Genomic DNA, 12,252 nt, shown 5'->3' with positions numbered 1-12,252 from the left:
TCGTTTGTTGTGTGCCACTTTCCTCTGCAAAGATGAAAATATAATTTTTTTAAGAGAGGATGTCTTTTTGCTGGGTGGGACATATATAGATGGTCACATTTATAATTGTAAATCCATTGAATAAATGAAAATATTACTTACACTAACTGCTAAACCAAGGTCCTGCCATTTCTTTTAGCACTGCCCTTCAGACCTCGGGGTGGTCACCATTGCACAGTAATCTTGTAAAGTTGGTTCCAGCATTTCCTAATTTCTTTGGTGGAACTTTTATGTGACCTCTCTCTGCTGGTGTCCAGCTCCTGCCATCTGCCCTCAATCACAGTAACTAGTGTCTCCACTTCATCCTGTAAGAAATTCTTGATCCTAGTGCCATGTTTCATCTTGTATTGCATCTCCGATTTTTCAAATGATAATTACAGTTCTCACACAGCACTCAACATGCTCACACACACAACTGGCTCTTTAAAAATGGCCGATTGCAGACCGGGAGCTGTACTATGCATACGCGCCCATAGAAATCACATCAAAAACATTCTTTTTTTTGCACATGCGCAGAAGGAGCAGCATCGTTTTTTCGGCGCAGACAGTAGGCTCCACCACCCCACCCCCGAGGTTATTGGATAGGCTGCACGGTGCCAATTTTGAAAAATACAGCGGGGAAACTTGGCACATTTATTTTTGAAGTAGTTCTGGCCTATAAAAACGGGTGTAACTCTGACAATACGCCAAAAAACAGCTTTGGGCAAAATTGAGCCCAATGATCGAGACGTGATTATATGTGACTCATATATTCTGTGATATTTAAAGTTAAGGATTCAGCTGTACAAGTTTTGTAATGTTCCAAGAAGGTACTCATCTTATAGAAACAGTAGTAGGCCATTCAGCCCTTCGAGCCTGTTCTGCCATTCAATGAGATCATGGCTGACCTGCGATCTAACCCCATATCCCTTAATACCTTTGGTTAACAAAAAGCTATCAATCTCAGATTTAAAATTAACAATAGATCCAGCATCAATTGTCGTTTGCGGAAGAGAGTCCCAAAATTCTACCAACCTTCGTGTGTACAAATGTTTCCTAATTTCACTCCTGAAAGGTCTGGCTCTAATTTTTAGACTATGCTCCCCAGTCCTATTTTAGACTATGCCCCATGACCTACTTTTTCAAACTATCTCAAATTGGGTTGTTTGAAAATACTTATTTCTATTGCCTGTATCATTTGAAAAAATACCTCCTGAATGCTGTAATTCATATTTTCTTGGTAACAAAATCGGAACAAGATAAACAAACTAAAATAAAAGAGATGTGGCTTGTACACACATAACAGCAGTTTCACTAATTGTTAGTTGATCAGATCTGTAAATAATGCTAATACATTACTAGGACAGCATCCTATCTTGTCATAACTGTAAGACAATTAATCTTAATTTCTTCCTGAAACTGTTTGAGTCACAGTTTGAATGATCTTAACCAGAGAAATCTCTCTTCCCAACAGAACGCTGATTTCAATTGAAGTTCCTCATTTAACATTGACTCTTTGCGCTGCCCCCTCCACACCATGTATTTCCAAATGTGATCATAAAAGAATAATCACAATACTACACATATTATCCTAGAGTAGCAATCAGGAAAATTTTCACTCTTAAAAATGTTTGTTTTTGAACAGACCATAGGTTATACTAATGGTTTTATAAATACTGCATTGTACTATAATATAAGCTCACTTACAGGGTCCCATAAACCTTCAATAAAACTAATAGCAATTCATTTCAATCACCCACATGCAAACAACATAGCTGAATGATCAAAAATTGATTGAAAGAGGATAATCTGCTTCTGACGACTATAAATCAAGACGATGGCTACAAAATAAACAAAAAATACTGGAAAGATCTGCATTTATGCTGCACCTGCTTATATCTATCAGAAACATCCCAAAGCACTTCAGAGATAATGAATTAATTTCTGAAATGCAGTCATTGTTATTATGTAGGTAAACATGACGAGCATTTTGCACAAAGCAGGATCCCCAAACCAGAAATGATGCGCACAAGTTTGCCCCGACGCCTAGAACGGAGCATTCTGCAACAAAAAGCACGCCTAAAACTTACTGACGAATTCTCCCAGCTCCTCAAGATGTCTTCCAGCTCGGCGTAGCGCACCACATCCAGTGGGGGAGCGGAACCAGGTCCCGGCGCTGAAAACAGTGCCGGGACCTCTGCACATGCGCGCTAGAATGTGCGCGCATGTGCAGTAGCTCCTCGCCCCTGAATCTCTGCACGCTGTGTGGGAGGGGCCCGAAGCACGCCGCCCCTAGCTCTGGCCAAATGGGCTCCCTAGAGAAGGAACTAGGTAAGAAGTGACTCCAGGCAGTGGGATAGAAAATCAAGCAGCAAGGGAGCGATCAGGGCAGCGGAATGGAAAATCAATCAAAGAGGGAGTAATTGAAGGTAACAGGGGCCAGCCTACACATCAATTTAAATTTCCCTCCCAGTTGCATTGTGAAATTTTCCTGCGAATATCACGATACACGCATTCAAACAAACAACTGGATGATTTTATAATGGCCTCCGACGCACCTTCCCTGGCTGTCGGGTGGGTAGGCCTCCCCACTCTCCCCCCTCTCCTCCCCCTTCCCCCTTCCCCACACCCGCCTTCACCAATGCCACATTGAGCCTAGCCTCCCGGTGTGCATCTTACCGCCCCAGCCCTGGCTGAATGGGCTCCCTCATTGGCGGCCCACTGCCTTCCCTTCACATAAAGATAGGACTTCTATTTTTTATTTGTTATTGATTGATTGATTGCTTATTACTTTGGTCTTGGTGCTTTAGGTGCAGGGTTCCTTTTATTTTTTATTTGTTAATTAATTGTTTATTACTTTTAGGGCTTTGTTTAGTGCTTGGTGCTTTAAATGTACTGCTTTGTTTAGTGCTTAGTGCTTTAAATGTACTTATGCTTCTTTAATGTTGTTGTGAAGGTGTTTAGTGCTTTGGAAAATCCTCTAACTTCCCTTCCCCCCACCTATCTCTGGCTACCTGCGCTGATTTCTTAAATCTCCGCAAGGTTTTTCTAAGTGTACAAAAGTGGACACATACGCTGGCCTAAGTTAATTTGGAGTAACTTTTCGCTGGCTAACTGGCTAAACTTACTTAAATGACCAAACAGGTGTAAGTGAATGGTAACACTCCCTTTTGAAAAAAAACTGAACTAAAAAGTGTTATGTATTTAACCCTTGGCAACCTGTATCGTCCCCTTCTGAGAACTTCTCCAGGATACCAACAGTTCTTTGCATTTTCGTGCGGTTGTTTGTTATCTCATCGCCAATTATTATGCTCAGAATAAAGAATGAAACTAAGTACTGTATGCAACGAGTAAGTGTGACCTTAGCTCCTTTAATTAGACTCCAGAGTGCCGGTACAGCGTGGGAGGCCTGCCATCAGAGGGCCTACCTGTTGGAGACCCAATGGATCCCAGCATCCCTTGGGAGCAATGTATATAAGCGGGCTTCCCACGCTGTACGGGCACTCTGGAGTCTAATTAAAGGAGCTAAGGTCACACTTACTCGTTGCATACAGTACTTAGTTTCATTCTTTATTCTGAGCATAATAATTGGCGATGAGGTAACAAACAACCACACGAAAATGCAAAGAACTGTTGGTATCCTGGCGAAGTTCTCAGAAGGGGACGATTGGGAGGTCTTCGTGGAGAGACTCGACAAATACTTCATAGACAACAAGCTGGAAGGGAACGAGAACACTGCCAAACGAAGAGCGATCCTCTTTACCGTCTGTGGGGCAACAACCTTTGGCCTCATGAAGAATCTTCTAGCTCTGGTAAAACCAACAAGCAAATTCTATGAAGAGTTGTGTACGCTGGTCCAGGAGCACCTAAATCCAAAGGAAAGCATTTTGATGGTGAAGTATCGGTTCTACACATGTCAACGGTCGGAGGACCAGGAAGTGGCAAGCTACGTCGCCGAACTAAGGCGCCTTGCAGGACATTGCAAATTTGATGGATTCCTTGAACAAATGCTAAGAGACTTTTTTGTGTTGGCATTGGCCATGAGGTAATCCCTCGCAAATCTGAGGAAAGCCATAATGATAGCCCAGGCATTTATGTCCACCAGCAATAACACCAAACAAATTTCGCAGCAAAAAGAGGTTTCGGCTAGTACTGCGCACAAAGTAACGTCGTTTTCGAGCAGGGATATACATGGAAGAACGTACGTGCTGACTGCTGCACGACCTCAGATGACCAAGAGTCCGCCATCAATCGTTAATGCAAGGCGGTTAACACCTTGCTGGCGTTGTGGAGGTGATCATTGGGCCCATCAATGCCGCTTCAAGCATTATGCGCGCAACGGCTGCAGAACAATGGGACACCACCAGCGAATGTGCAGGCGAGCTGCAAACCCTGCAAACCACCACGTTGCAGAGGAAGGTCGATCCATGGTGGATCAGGCTGAACTAGAGACTTGAACCGAGGAGGCAGAAGTGTACGGGGTACACACCTTAACCACGAAATGTCAACCGATTATGTTAAAAGTTGAACTGAACGGAATTCCAGTATCCATGGAACTGGACACGGGTGCGAGTCAGTCCATAATGAGCAAAAAGGCTGTGGTGCAACAAGGCACACAGGCCCAAGCTCAGCCTCATTCACACCAAGCTAAGAACTTACACCAAAGAGCTGATCCCTGTAATTGGCAGCGCAAAAGTCAAAGTCTCCTATGATGGAGCAGTACACAAACTCTCACTATGGATCGTGCCCGGGGATGGCCCCACATAGTTCGGCAGAAGCTGGCTGGGAAAAATCCGCTGGAACTGGGACGACAACCGAGCGCTTTAGTCCGTCGACGACGCCTCATATGCCCAGGTTCTGAGCAGATTTTCATCGTTGTTCGAGCCAGGCATTGGAAGTTTCTCAGGGGCAAAAGGGCAGATCCACTTGGCTCCTGGTACACGACCCATCCACCACAAGGCACGGGCGGTACCATATATGATGCGAGAGAAAGTGGAAATTGAGCTGGACAGGTTGCAGCGAAAAGGCATCATCGTGCCGGTGGAATTCAACGAGTAGGCCAATCCGATTGTCCTGGTACTCAAAGGTGACGGCACGGTCAGAATTTGTGAGGACTATAAAGTAACGATTAACCGTTTTTCGCTACAGGACCAGTACCTGCTACCCAAGGCAGACGACCTATTTGCGACCCTGGCTGGAGGAAAGGCATTCACCAAGTTGGACCTGACGTCGGCCTACATGAAGCAGGAGTTGGAGGAATCTTCGAAAGGCCTCACCTGCATCAACGCGCACAAATTTCTGTTCATCTATAACAGATGCCCGTGCAGGATTCGTTCGGCCACGGCAATTTTCCAACGGAACATGGAGAGCCTGCTAAAGTCCATTCCACGCACCGTGGTTTTCCAGGACGACATACTGGTCACAGGTCAGGACACCATCGAACACTTGAAGAATCTGGAAGAGGTTCTAAGTCAGCTAGATCGCGTGGGACTCAGGTTGAAATGCTCGAAGTGTGTTTTCCTGGCACCAGAGATCGAGTTCTTGGGAAGAAGAATTGCTGCAGACCCACCGACGCCAAGACAGAGGCCATCAAGAACTCGTCGAGACCACAGAACGTGACGGAGCTGTGGTCTTTCCTGGGACTCCTCAACTATTTTGGTAATTTCCTACTCGGGTTAAGCACCTTGTTAGAACCCCTAAATGTGCTACTGCGCAAGGGAGACGATTGGGTATGGGGGAATTCACAAGAGTCTGCCTTTGAGAAAGACAGAAATCTGTTATGTTCAAACAAACTGCTTGTCCTGTATAACCAATGTAAACGATTAGTGCTAGCTTGTGATGCGTCGTCATATGGGGTCGGGTGTGTGTTACAACAGGCTAACGAATTGGGGATTTTGCAAACGGTCGCCTATGTGTCCAGGAGTCTGTCCAAGGCCGAAAGGGCCTACAGCATGATTGAAAAAGAAATTCTGGCGTTTACGGGGTGAAAAAAATGCACCGGTATTTGTTTGGTCTCAAGTTTGAGCTAGAAACTGACCATAAGCCGCTCATATCGCTATTCTCAGAGAGCAAAGGGATTAACACCAATGCCTCTGCCCGCATCCAAAGATGGGTGCTCACGCTGTCGGCATACAACTATGTAATCCACCACAGAGAACCGCGCTGATGCTCTCAGTCGGCTACCATTGCCCACCACCGGGGTGAAACTGGCACAGCCTGCAGACTTGCTCATGGCGATGGATGCATTCGAAAACGAAAAGTCACCCATTGTGGCCTGCCGGATCAGGACCTGGATCAGCCAGTATCCTTTAATGTCCCTGGTAAAAAATTGTGTACGCCATGGGAGCTGGTCTAGCGTCCCAATGAAGATGCAGGAAGAGATTAAGCCATTCCACAGACGCAAAGACAAAATGTCATTACAGGCGGACTGTCTTTTGCGGGGTAATCACGTGGTTTTGCCCAAGAAAGGCAGAGAAACGTTCATACACGACCGACACAGCACCAACCCAGGCACTGTAATGATGAAAGCCATAGCCAGATCCCATGTGTGGTGGCCCGGCACCGACTCAGATTCAGAGTCATGCGTGCGCCAGTGCAACACTTGCTCTCAACTGAGCAATGCACCCAGAGAGGCATTTGTGGTTGTGGCCCTCCAAATCGTGGTCCAGGATCCATGTTGACTATGCGGGCCCATTTGTAGGCAAAATGTTCTTGGTTGTTGTGGATGCTTATTCAAAATGGATTGAATGTGTAATAATGTCTGAAAGCACATCCATCTCCACCATCAAAAGCCTATGAGCCGTGTTTGCCAGACACGGCCTGCCAGATGTCATAGTCAGCGACAATGGGCCGTGTTTCACCAGTGCTGAATTCAAGGAATTCATGACCCGCAATGGGATCAAGCACGTCACATCAGCCCCGTTCAAGCCCGCATCCAATGGCCAGGCAGAACGGGCAGTTCAAACCATCAAGCAAAGCTTGAAATGCGTGTCGGAAGGCTCCTTACAGACCCGACTGTCCCGAGTTCTGCTCAGCTACCGCACCAGACCCCACTTGCTCACCAGAGATCCCCCAGCCGAGCTGCTCATGAAAAGGGCGCTCAAAACAAGGCTCTCTCTTGTCACCCTGACCTCCATGATCACGTCGCGGGCAAGCAGCATCAACAAAGCATGTACCATGATTGCGCAAACTTGTCACGCAATATTGAGGTCAATATTGTCCAGGGCCTCGCCGTGCATCTTGATGACTAGCTGTGCGGTGAGGACAGGCTGGTGGAGGACCTTTGTCTTACGGATGTTTAGCATAAGGCCCATGTTTTCGTACACCTCAGTAAATACGTTGACTATGTCCTGGAGTTCAGTCTCTGTATGTGCGCAGACGCAGGCGTCATCCGCGTACTGCAGCTCGACAACAGAGGTTGGGATGGTCTTTGACCTGGCCTGGAGACGGCGAAGGTTGAACAGGTTCCCACTGGTTCTGTAGTTTAGTTCCACTCCAGCGGGGAGTTTGTTGACTGTGAGGTGGAGCATGGCAGTGAGGAAGATTGAGAACGTTGGGGCGATAACGCAGCCCTATTTGACCCCGGTCCGGACGTGGATTGGATCTGTAATGGATCCGTTGGTAAGGATCACGGCCTGCATGTCGTCATGGAGCAGGCAGAAGATGGTGATGAACTTTTGGGGGCATCCGAAATGGAGGAGGACACTCCATAGACCCTCACGGTTGACAGTGTCAAAGGCCTTTGTAAGGTCAAAGAAGGCCATGTATAAGGGCTGGTGCTGTTCCCTGCATTTTTCCTGCAGCTGTCACGCTACAAAAATCATGTCCGTTGTGCCCCGTAGGAACGAAATCCGCACTATGGCCGTAACACGTTGGACACCAACTTCCAGTGCCCAGGAGTGGAAAAATGCATGGTAATTCCCCATCTCAACTGCACTAATGTGGGAAGATGCTGAGTTCAGAATGTTCCTCACAGAAAAGGAGAGAAAATAGGGAGGCAAATCATCCCAAATCTATATTGTGGCATTCAATAGTAGCACGTGTAGCGAGTTGGTCTTACCGCAGGTGAAGCGTCCACAGCCAGCTAGGGAATGGAAGACCAGCAGGAAGAGCAGTGCAAGGAAGGTAGTGCAGGGGTCCCCTGCAGTCTTCCCCCTGCAAAACAGATACACCGCTTTGAGTACTGTTGAGGGGGATGACTCATCAGGGGAGGGCAGCAGCAGCCAAGTTAATGGCACCGTGGCTGGCTTTGCTGCACAGGAGGGCAGGAAAAAGAGTGGGAAAGCGATAGTGATAGGGGATTCAATGGTAAGGAGAATAGATAGGCGTTTCTGCAGCTGCAACCGAGACTCCAGGATGGTATGTTGCCTCCCTGGTGCAAGGGTCAAGGATGTCTCGGAGCAGGTGCAGGACATTCTGAAAGGGGAGGGAGAACAGCCAGTTGTCGTGGTGCACATTGGTACCAATGATATAGGTAAGAAAAGGGATGAGGTCCTACGAGACGAATTTAAGGAGCTAGGAGCTAAATTAAAACGTAGGACCTCAAAAGTAGTAATCTCGGGATTGCTACCAGTGCCACGAGCTAGTCAGAGTAGGAATCGCAGGATAGCTCAGATGAATACGTGGCTTGAGCAGTGGTGCAGCAGGGAGGGATTCAAATTCCTGGGGCATTGGAATCGGTTCTGGGTGAGGTGGGACCAGTACAAACTGGACGGTCTGCACCTGGGCAGGACCGGAACCAATGTCCGAGGGGGAGTGTTTGCTAATGCCGTTGGGGAGGAGTTAAACTAATATGGCAGGGTGATGGGAACCAATGCAGGGAGACAGAGCGAAACAAAATGGAGACAAAAGCAAAAGACAGAAAGGAGATGAGTAAAAGTGGAGGGCAGAGAAACCCAAGGCAAAAAACAAAAGGGCCACTGTACAGCAAAATTCTAAAGGGTCAAAGTGGAATAAAAAGGCAAGCATGAAAGCTCGGTGCCTCAATGCAAAAAGTATTCGGAACCCAGGAGAGGGCTCTCAGCTAGTTAGAGTGGGTGAGAGCTCAGATGAACAGGACCCCAAGAAAGAATGCAAAAGGCAAGAGGCAACAGAGCAGAGTAGCACTGGGGTAAGTGTAAACCACAAGGTGATAGGAAGGGACAATATGTATGAATATAAAGGGGCTGCAGCAGGGGTCAAAACTAAAAATCATGGTTTAAAAACTAGTATTAAAACATTCTACCTAAACGCACGCAGCATTCGAAATAAAGTAAATGAGTTAATGGCACAAATCATTGCAAATGGGTATGATTTGGTGGCCATTACAGAAATGTGGTTGCAGGGGGGCCAAGACTGGGAATTAAACATACAGGGGTATCTGACAATTCAGAAAGATAGACATAAAGGGAAAGGAGGTGGGGTAGCTCTGTTAATAAAGGATGATATCAGGGCAGTTGTGAGAGACGATATTGGCTCTAATGAACAAAATGTTGAATCATTGTGGGTAAGATTAGAGATAGTAAAGGGAAAAAGTCACTGGTGGGCGTAGTTTATAGGCCCCCAAATAATAACTTCACGGTGGGGCGGACAATAATCAAGGGAATAATGGAGGCATGTGAAAAAGGAACGGCAGTAATCATGGGGGATTTTAACCTACATATCGATTGGTCAAATCAAATCGCACGGGGTAGCCTGGAGGAGGAATTCATAGAATGCATATGGGATTGTTTCTTAGAACAGTATGTTACAGAACCTACAAGGCAACAAGCTATCTTAGACCTGGTCCTGTGTAATAAGACAGGAATAATAAACGATCTCCAAGTAAAAGATCCTCTCGGAATGAGTGATCACAGTATGGTTGAATTGTAATACAGATTGAGGGTGAGGAAGCAGTGTCTCAAACGAGCGAAATATGCTTAAACAAAGGGGACTACAGTGGGATGAAGGCAGAGTTGGCTAAAGTAGACTGGGAACACAGATTAAACGGTGGCACAATTGAGGAACAGTGGAGGACTTTTAAGGAGCTCTTTCAGAGTGCTCAACAAAAATATATTCCAGTGAAAAAGAAGGGCGGTAAGAGAAGGGATAACCAGCCGTGGATAACCAAGGAAATAAAGGAGAGTATCAAATTAAAAACCAATGTGTATAAGGTGGCCAAGGTTAGTGGGAAACTAGAAGATTGGGAAAATTTTAAACGACAGCAAAGAATGACTAAGAAAGCAATAAAGAAAGGAAAGATAGATTACGAAAGTAAACTTGCGCAAAACATAAAAACAGATAGTAAAAGCTTTTACCGATATATAAAACGGAAAAGAGTGACTAAAGTAAATATTGGTCCCTTAGAAGATGAGAAGGGGGATTTAATAATGGGAAATGTCGAAATGGTTGAGACCTTAAACAATTATTTTGCTTCGGTCTTCACAGTGGAAGACACAAAAACCATGCCAAAAATTGCTGGTCACGGGAATGTGGGAAGGGAGGACCTTGAGATAATCACTATCACTCGGGGGTAGTTCTGGATAGGCTAATGGGACTCAAGGTAGACAAGTCCCCTGGTCCTGATGAAATGCATCCCAGGGTATTAAAAGAGATGGCGGACGTTATAGCAGATGCATTTGTTAAAATCTACCAAAATTCTCTGGACTCTGGGGAGGTACCAGCGGATTGGAAAGCAGCTAATGTAACGCCTCTGTTTAAAAAAGGGGGCAGACAAAAGGCAGGTAACTATAGGCCGGTTAGTTTAATATCTGTAGTGGGGAAAATGCTTGAAGCTATCATTAAGGAAGAAATAGCGGGATATCTGGATAGGAATAGTGCAATCTAGCAGACGCAACATGGATTCATGAAGGGGAAATCATGTTTAACTAAGTTACTGGAATTCTTTGAGGATATAAAAAGCATGGTGGATAGAGGTGTACCGATGGATGTGGTGTATTTAGATATTCGTTGAGGTGCCACACAAAAGGTTACTGCGGAAGATAAAGGTAAGCGGAGTCAGAAGAAATGTATTTGCTTGGATCGAGAATTGGTGGCTAACAGAAAGCAGAGTCGGGATCAATGGGTCCTTTTCGGGTTGGAAATGGTGGTTAGTGGTGTGCCACAGAGATCGGTGCTGGGACCACAACTGTTTACAATATACATAGATGAGCTGGAAGAGGGGACAGAGTATAGTGCAACAAAATTTGCAGATGACACAAAGATTAGTGGGAAAGCGGGTTGTGTGGAGGACACAGAGAGGCTGCAAAGAGATTTAGATAGATTAAGCAAATGGGCTAAGGTTTGGCAGATGAAATACAATGTCAGAAAATGTGAGGTCATCCACCTTGGAAAAAAAACACAGTAAAAGGGAATATTATTTGAATGGAGAGAAATTACAACATGCTGCGGTGCAGAGGGACCTGGGTGTCCTTGTGCATGAATCCCAAAAAGTTAGTTTGCAGGTGCAGCAGGTAATCAGGAAGGCGAATGGAATGTTGGCCTTCATTGCGAGAGGGATGGAGTACAAAAGCAGGGAGGTCCTGCTGCAACTATACAGGGTATTGGTGAGGCCGCACGTGGAGTACTGCGTGCAGTTTTGGTCACCTTACTTAAGGAGGGATATACTAGCTTTGGAGGGGGTACAGAGACGATTCACTCGGCTGATTCCGGAGATGAGAGGGTTACCTTATGATGATAGATTGAGTAGACTGGGTCTTTACTCGTTGGAGTTCAGAAGGATGATCTTATAGAAACATTTAAAATAATGAAAGGGATAGACAAGATAGAGGCAGAGAGGTTGTTTCCACTGGTCGGGGAGACTAGAACTAGGGGGCACAGCCTCAAAATACGGGGGAGCCAATTTAAAACCGAGTTGAGAAGGAATTTCTTCTCCCAGAGGGTTGTGAATCTGTGGAATTCTCTGCCCAAGGAAGCAGTTGAGGCTAGCTCATTGATTGTATTCAAATCACAGATAGATAGATTTTTAACCAATAAGGGAATTGAGGGTTACGGGGAGCGGGCGGGTAAGTGGAGCTGAGTCCACAGCCAGATCAGCCATGATCTTGTTGAATGGCGGAGCAGGCTCGAGGGGCTAGATGGCCTACTCCTGTTCCTAATTCTTATGTTCTTATGTTCTTAGGTAATCGGATGAGGTGATCTAATCGAGGTGTTTAAAGTGATTAAGGGTTTCGATCGGGTAAATACAGAACAATGTTCCCTTTAAGCCGTGTGGCCAGTCTCGCGCAGCCGGTGAGCCAGCTTTTAAATTGAAAGAAC

The 12,252-nt window shown here is 45.9% G+C and overlaps 1 pseudogene; it reads right to left on the bottom strand.

The window, feature by feature from the left end:
* The window catches only part of LOC139240463 (putative nuclease HARBI1 pseudogene), a 397,365-nt pseudogene that overhangs the window by 300,134 nt on the left and 84,979 nt on the right, over window positions 1-12,252 (bottom strand).

This window comes from Pristiophorus japonicus, chromosome 2, assembly GCF_044704955.1.
Source record: "Pristiophorus japonicus isolate sPriJap1 chromosome 2, sPriJap1.hap1, whole genome shotgun sequence".
NCBI classification, from domain to species: Eukaryota; Metazoa; Chordata; class Chondrichthyes; family Pristiophoridae; genus Pristiophorus; species Pristiophorus japonicus.
The sequence above is the reverse complement of the archived record's forward strand: the minus strand, read 5'-3'. Positions and strand labels throughout refer to the sequence as shown.